Genomic DNA, 8,797 nt, shown 5'->3' on the forward strand with positions numbered 1-8,797 from the left:
GGCACATAACAACCACAACAACAACATGGCCAACTGATATTTAACAAGGTAACAAAATCTATAAAATGGGGAAGCAACAATCTCTTCGACAAATGGTACTTTGCAAAACTGAACTGCTCCCTACATAATGCTGAAGAAGCATCCACACCCCTCACCGCACACAAAAATCAACTCAAGGTGGATCAGAAACCTAAGGATAAAGCTCCACCGTAAAAATCATAAGAGACAAAATAGGATCAACCTAAAAGATTGACAAACCGAGCTAGAATATATATCCAGAAAAGGATGAAATTGATGAATGGGACCTTCTATAGATTAAATTGCTGTGTGCATCATTTTTTATTTTCCCCCCTATTGGGTGAAAAGAAAACCTACCGACTGGTAAATGAGGCATTCAATGGGATAGGCCGGAATGGAAGAGGTTGCTGGTCAAGTGGGGAAAGTCATGGGTCAAGACATACATACCAAGGACAGGGGAGCATCACCGAATCTAGTGATTACTTCTGTAATTGGGAAAAGTCCTTCATCAGCTTTTATCTGTAACATTCTTATCTGTCAGGTACTGTTCTAAAGTTGAGTATTCAAACTAAGACAGACTAGAAAGAAGGATTGGCCATCCACTTCTGAAATAACAGGCCTTCAAAAACCCTATGCACAGTAGAGCACACTTAGAGTAAACTAGATGATGTGGCAATTGAGACTGAAACCTCAACTAAAAAACACAAATGAAGAGGAACAGTTGTAAGCAGACACAAATAATTGGAACATGAAAGGTGAGAAACATGAATGTAGGAAAATTGAACATTGTTAAGAAAAAAATTAAATGCATAAATATTGATATACTATGTATCGGCGAAACGAGATGGATTGTAGTGTGCCATTTTGAATCAGACAATCATATGATCTTCTATGTCAGAGATGAAAAGGTAAGAAAATATGGGGTTGCTTTTATAGTTAAAAAGGTCATTTCTAGATCCTTCTTGAAATATAAACTTGTGAAGAATAATAACCATATGGATGCAAGGAAAACCAGTGACTACCACTATCATTCAAATATATACACCAACAAAAACCAGACACAAGAGGAGGAAATAGAAAATTTCCCCCAACTTTTCCAGTCAGAAATTATCAAACATGCAATTATGATGCTTTAATAATAATAATGGGTGACTGGAATGCAAAAGTTGGGAAAAAGGATCAATATTCAGAACACATGGATCTGGTGACAGAAATGAGTCTGGAGATAGAATGATAGAATTCTGTATAATCAATGATTTATTATTTGCAAATTCCTTTTATAAGAAATAGAAATGCAGTTTATATACTGGGTTTCACCTGATGGTATGCACAGGAAACAGACTGATTACATTTGTGGAAAGAATTGCTGTGAAAACTAGGACATGTGCTGATTGTAAAACAATCAACTACTCCTATGCAAATCCAAAGTAAAGCTAAATAAGGTTAAATCAATTCCACAGGAAGCAACTTTTGACCTTGAATTTCTCCCAGCTCAACTTCCAAAGTTTCTCAAGAACAGGTTTGAAGCATTGAACACTAATGAACTGTGGGAAAGGATATCAAGAATATCATCCAGGAAGAATGCAAATGGTCATTACAACGTCAGAAGAGGAAGAAAAAAAACCACAACAAAATGAATGTCAGAAGAGACTGAATATTGCACTAGAATGCCAAGAAGTCAAATAAGGGAAGATGTTAAGGAGCTGAACAGAAAATCTCATAGGGCAGCATGGGGAAACAAAGTATTATAATGAAATGTGCAAGGAGCTGGAGCTAGATAATCAAAAGGCTGAGACTCTCTAGTCAATTTTTAATCCAAAGGAACTAGAGAATAAATTTAAGGCTTGAACTTCAATACTTAAGGATGATATGAGCAGAATATTGAAGGATCCAAGAAGCATTAAAAGAAGATGGAAGGAGTATACAGAGTCACTGTACCAAAAAGACTTGGCTGACACAGAAAAATTTCATGAAACAATATATGACCAAGAACCTCTGGTGATGAAGGAGGAAGTTCAAGCTGCTCTGAAGAAACTGTCAGAAAACAAGTCCCCAGGAATTAACGGAATACCAATTGACATATTTCAACAAACAGATGTTGCCCTAGACGAGCCCACCAAGTTATACCAAGAAATCTGGAGATAAACCACATAGCTAACTGACTGAAATAGTCACATTTGTTCCCATTCCAAAGAAAGGACACTCAACAAGAGTGCGGAAATTATTGAAAAATGTCAATAATATCACACATACCATCAAGATTCTGCTGAAAGTGATCCAAAAATGACTGGAATAGCACATTAACAGAGAACTGCCAGATGTACAGGCTGAGTTTAGATGAGCCTGTGGTACTAGGGACACTATAGCTAATGTTAGATGAATTTTGGCTGCAAGCAGAGAGTACCAGAGGAAAGTTTATTTGTGTTTCATTGACTATGCAAAGGAATTTGACTCTGTGGATAACAACAAACTGATGCTAACTCTGAAAAGAATGGGAATACCAGAACACTTGATTTTGTTTATGTGAAACGTATACTTTGATCAGACCTAGCAAGGAAACACTGCATGGTTGAAAATCAGGTAAGGTGTACTCAGGGATGCATCCTGTCTCCATATCCTTTCAATCTGTACATGGAACAGGTCATCTGGGAGGCTGGTCTCTATGAGGCGGAATGTGGCATTAAGATTGGAGGAAGACTCATCAACAACCTGCATTATGCAGATGACACAACCTTTATTGCCGAAACTGATGAGGACCTGAGGCATTTGCTGCAGAAGGTCAAGGACTGACTGAGATACCATCTCATTTTAGTTTATGTGACAAAGTTTAACAGGACAGCAGATAATAAATGTTGGAGAGGATGTAGAGAAATAGAAAGTCTTATAAATTGTTAGTGAGATTATAAAAGGGTACAACGACTGTGGGAGTCAGTTTGGCATGTCCTCAAAAAGCTGAACATAGACATTTCATATAACCCAGTTATTCTATTCTTTGGAATAGTCTCTGAAAGAATTAAGATTAAGACTCAAATTGAGATTTGTAGATCAATGTTCATAAAATCCTAATTGTTATTCACCATCACAAGAACATGGAAACAGGCCAAATGTCTCAAATGGACTGAGAAATTATGGTACATTCACACAATGGAATACTATGCAACACTTAGGAGCAGTGATTTAGAAAACTACTTCATAATTGGAGAGCATTATGCTGAATGAACTAACTCAGTCCCATAAGGACAAAAACTGTATGAGATGGATATTGTAGAAATAGAAAGATAAATAATAAAACATGTATCAGCATCTAAGGGGGAGAGGGGAGTAGTAGAGGGGTGAGGATGGGCAGGGGGTTGGAAATCATTGATGAATAGAGGTAGGAATGGGTAAAGAAAATGGGAAAATCCAGCGGGGTTCTGGAAAAACAGTGCAATAGTGGACATATTTCAACATTCATTAATTTTATAAAATGAGTCAGAATGATTGTATGAAACACAATGTGAATGAAGGATGGTGGGAAATACAATGTATATGAACTTTGTAAGCAAACCAATATAAAATAAAAATTTTTTAAAAAGCCAAAACAACCAATCAGGGTTCATGAAAATATATCAACAGAAAAAAATATGACTATAAGAAGTATTCTATATTTATGCTAGCAGACTATATACTATTGTTGTCAATAACATTATAGCCTTTGTTAAATGGGAATTATTTCATTTCACAGATAGGGAAAATGATTCTTCAATAAAGATTGAGTCAATTTCACCTAAGGAATTATAGAGTTGAAACTGAGTCCTGATGGAGATGCTTGCTGTTTCTATCACTTTGTAAAATAAACTTGAATGTAAGTGAGCATTTATCATAGTCTGTCTCAAATGAATGTTCTTGAACTAAGTATTTCATATCTCATTGACCCTAGGTAAAGAATGTCTACAGGGGCTTACACAGATTGCACATTGTACCATCCTCAAAAAACACAACCACACATGCAAAGTTGTTCTAATCTTAACAAGTTAGATACCTTGTTTTGGGAGAATGCTTTTTTGCTGCTTCATAAGTTTATTTTTATATGATCAATAAAATAGTTAACTACTTTTAGTTCAATTAATTTATTTTATTCATTTTGTTAATTACATTTTTATGTTAAGCTCATCAACTACTTTAAAATGCTTGAAAAGTGTACGACTCTATCATCCAGTTTGGGGCTTTTACAGTTGAACCATGAATAAGGATGACAGAAAAAGATTTGATGCCTTTGAGCTGTGGTGTTGGAGAAAAGCACTGAACATCCCATGATGACCAACAGAACGAACAGATATGTCTTGGACAGGACATAGCCAGAGTGTTTTTTAGAGTCACAAATGATGGAGCTTTGCATCTAAATTTGGACATACTGTTATTGCCATATTTGGACGTGCTAATTCTTGGAGAGGAACATGATGCTTGGAACAATGAAGGGTCAGGAAAGGAGAAAGAGACCCTAACGGAGGTGACTTGACACAGTGACTGCCTCAACAGGCTCTGGTGTGTCAGGAAATACTAGGATGGCACAGAATAGAATAGGGTTCAGATCTTTTGTTCTTAGTGTCTCTATGAGTTGTACTCTTCAGTGGCACCTAACAACAGCAACAATAATGTGGCATTTTAATAAAATGTCTTTTTTTAATATGCACTTGGAATGAGGTGTAGCATTATTTTTTCAATTTCTAGCTTTTGAAAGAAGTTGAAAACATGAATAAGTAGTTTCCTAAGTATTATCTTCCCTTAGGAAGCAAAAGCATTTGTAATAACTTTGAGATCTTTACCAAAAGCTGTTTTTGCTTTTACCTCATAAACACAAATAATCTAAAAAGATATTTCACTGTTCTTGTTTATAGTAATAAAATATTGATGTGGATTCCTTACAGTTTTATTAAAAAAATGGGCTTAGTTAAGTCTAGTTGTTGAGAAATTCTCAACTTTATAAATTTTAAATATCTTGTTCTGGATAAGAAAGCAACCTATTCTTTCCCTGTCAAAGAATATGGAAATAAGATTTCTCCTCAGTTATTATGTAAAATATAACACCATAATTCTTCAGTGAAGCTAGACACACTAAATTGATTTACAAAGAATTTGTTATCAAGTGCTATGAAGTCTAAATACCATTTTCTCAATATCTGTAATGCCTACTAATTTTAAGGATGTCTAGATTTTTTCATGTATTAAGCTGGAAAACTTTATAGTTGCCCCAATAAAGAGCTTTCTATTATCCACATTTTCATTTTGACAAAGAGTAAGAAAGATTTTGAATAATCAAACTCACACATGTACCTATTCACATTTAGACACGTGTCATCTGTCACTAATACTGTACCCTCTTAGATTATACATTTTAACCTCACAGAAAATATCTAAAAATAAAATACACAATATTCATGTATTTAAGACAATTTATTAGTGTCTTTAAGATAATTTAGTTTGGCTGAAACTGACCTTATGCAATGTATAAATACTGATGTTTCTGAAGCATGCTGGCATTTATAATATAATTTCAGCAAAGAATGTTTAACTTTACTTCAATCACAAAATATTTCAGTTTTAAAATTATGCAAAGTGGCTGTTTCATTACCAAAAAAAATCATTTAAGAACATTTTTATTATAATTAACCTTTTAGAAGCTCAATTTGAAACACATTAGTTAATTAACTCATTCAGTTATCTGTATAGCAAATGTTTACAGGGCATACTATGTCCCAGGTATTTTCTTAAATGATAAATTAATGTGTATCTGGCATAGTCTTAATTATCTAGTGCTACTACAACAGAAATACAACAGGTAGATGGTTGCAACAGGAGAAATTTAATATCTTGCAATTTAGGGGCCTAGAAGTCTGAATTCAGAGCACTTGCTTTAACGAAAGTTTTTTCTGTCAACCGTAGAGGAAGCTTCGTCAGCTTCTGTTTGGAGATCTCCATGCATATTTGCATCCATACGTCTGCCTAACTTAAATACCTCTTATATCTCTTTCATATTTTGAAAGATTGACTCAAGATGCACTCTTTATTAATCTTGTCTCATTAACATAACAATACCCAAATGAGAATATAACCACAAGTATTTACAACAATATTTTGGGAAACAAAATTAAAACCTTAACAGATTTTTTTTTTTAAAAAAAAACAGCAAACTATCGTTATTCAATTATATATAAATTGTTGACATAAGTTGCTATAAACAAGACAATAATGCATGAAACACACCAAACCCACTGCTGATTAAGTTAATTTTGGATTGAAACCCTCCATTGCCTTTCTGAGGCTGTAAATCTTTATGAGAACATTTACATTATCATTTGTTGGAGCAACTGGTTGATTTGAACCATTGATCATCAAATTAGCAGCCAAATGCATAGCTCACAACTCCATGTGGATTCTTAAGTCATATTCACCAATTGCTATTCATTTTATTCCAATTTACATGCCTCCATGGTGTCAGCAAAGAAATGTACTTCATTGGGTTTTCAATAGTTGAATTATTGGAATTCATGGTAGTAGATAATCAGATCTTTCTTCTGAGGTGATTATGGGTGAACTTAAACTGCCAATTTTGTGGTGAATAATTAATTAGGTTAACTGCTTGGACCAACCATATATTGTTGTTGTTGTTGTTGTTATGTGCCATCAAGTCATTTGCTCTGAACCCTCCTCTATCTTGAGCCAACTTCATTGTTTCTGACACATGCACCCCCATTACCCTAGTCACTGAGTCAATCCAACACATTCAGAGTCTATCTCTCTTGCACTGTCCCTCCACCCTTCCAAGCATGATGTGTTTTTCTCAATTAAAGCTGAAGTGTTAATATTTCTTTGTAAATGAAACCTTGTTTTTAAAAGATTTGTACAATCTTAAGCATAAAGTATTAGAACATAAGTTAAAGATTTAAACTTTTACTAAAATTAACAATCATATAATTTTATTTTATTTTATGTATTGATACTTAATGCCTTCAGTTATATGAAACAACATCATAAATTCACCAATTGTCAAAATCTTACTAAAAATAAAAATAGAGGAAAAAATATGTTTGATCACTCATTGACCTAACTTGAGAGAAAAACTTTAGTAATAAAAGAAAGTTTATAGAGACAGGAAAAGAATAGAAATCTATTTTACATTTGGTGGTATTAGATAGATATGTGGCTTTGTAACAGAAATTGACCCATATTTCTGAAACACTCTGGCCTTAACCAATCAAGTGGATTTCATTAGCCATTAAATGAGGCCCCCACAGCCTTCTCTGAAGACTAGTCTTACTGACTGATGCTTCATAATCAACTGGCCATCTGTGAGCTCCATTCAAAAAAGCAGAGATTCACTTCCATAGATTTATTCTTAGCTCATGAAAATCACTGGGAGTGTTTATGAACAACCATTTATTACCTACCATAGGGCCCATATAATTAAAATTGTCTGTATCACTGATTTGCTGCTGAGTGAGGTTTAGAATAAGAGTGATAACACTATAAAATGACACACTTGCAGATTTCATTACTGTCCTCACAGGGAACCATTTGTCTTTCCACCGTGTGCTCTTATGGCCTCTCATCTGTAATTGATCTGTTGTTGAGTTCGAGAAAGTAGGCCGAATCCCTAGAGGACTTAATCACACTAATCATAATTATCAACACTTGTTGCCTGCAATTTGTGCGTGAGCCAGAGTTATAAAGGAATTGCAATCATGCTTCTAAGCCTTCCTACAAAGCTCTCTGTACGTGTATAGATTTTACAGGAGAGGAGACTGAGTCTGAAGACATTACATGACCCTCTGGGGTCAAACATGTAGTAAGTGATTCTGTAGAGAATTAATCTTCTGCTCAAAATTATCTAAAGATTCATGGCCTTGCTTTTTTATATGGCTCATTGTACCCAACCAAAGAGGCTCTTGAAATTAGGTAAATGGCTAGCCTCTGCATTTTCCAAAGCTAGTATTCTGTTCTAACTGGATGCAATAAAACAGTTCAGAAATAATTTTGAGGGTGAAGGGAGAAAAATGTGAAATAATGAATGAATTAAAATTCAACTTTTCTATAGACGTTCATTAAAAACACAATTTAAAAAAGAGTTCAGAGTATTGAGAAGCAACAATGTCAGTCTGGAGACTGAGGTGTGCCTGATCCAGGCCACGGTCTTCACAATTACTCGCTATGCATCAGAGAGCTGGACAATGACTTAGGGTGACAGAAGAAGAATAGATGTCTTTGAGTTGTGGTGCTGGAAAAGAGTCTTGAATATATCATGGACTGCCAAGAAAACAAATAGTTCTGTCTTGGACAGAGTGAAACCAAGTTTCTCCTCTGAGGCTAGGATTTTGAAGCTCTGCCTCACAAACTTTGGGCATGTGGCCAGAAAGGAAAAATCCTTAGAGAAGCACATCATGCTTGTAAGGGTAGAGGGACAGAGTAGGAGAGGAAGACCTGAGATGAGATGGATTGAAACAGTAACAAGGGCAATGGGGGTAGGTGTGTTGGAGTCAGTGATATTGGCTCAGGAGAGGGCAGGCTTCAGAGCTGTTGTACTTAGGGTCACTGCGAGTCACAGGCAACTTGATGGCACATAACAACAGCAGCAAGTCTTTCATGAAATAACTTTGTTGTTGTTATGTGCCATCGAGTCGTCTGTGGCTTATAGTGACCTTATGTACAACAACCCTAAATTCTGCCCTATCCTGTGCCAATCACATTGTTTCTGACACACCTACTGCCATTACCTCAGTCACTGAATCAATCCATCTCATCA

This window comes from Elephantulus edwardii, unplaced genomic scaffold, assembly GCF_000299155.1.
Source record: "Elephantulus edwardii isolate Elephantulus edwardi_28Jun2011 unplaced genomic scaffold, EleEdw1.0 scaffold00008, whole genome shotgun sequence".
Classification (NCBI taxonomy): Eukaryota; Metazoa; Chordata; class Mammalia; order Macroscelidea; family Macroscelididae; genus Elephantulus; species Elephantulus edwardii.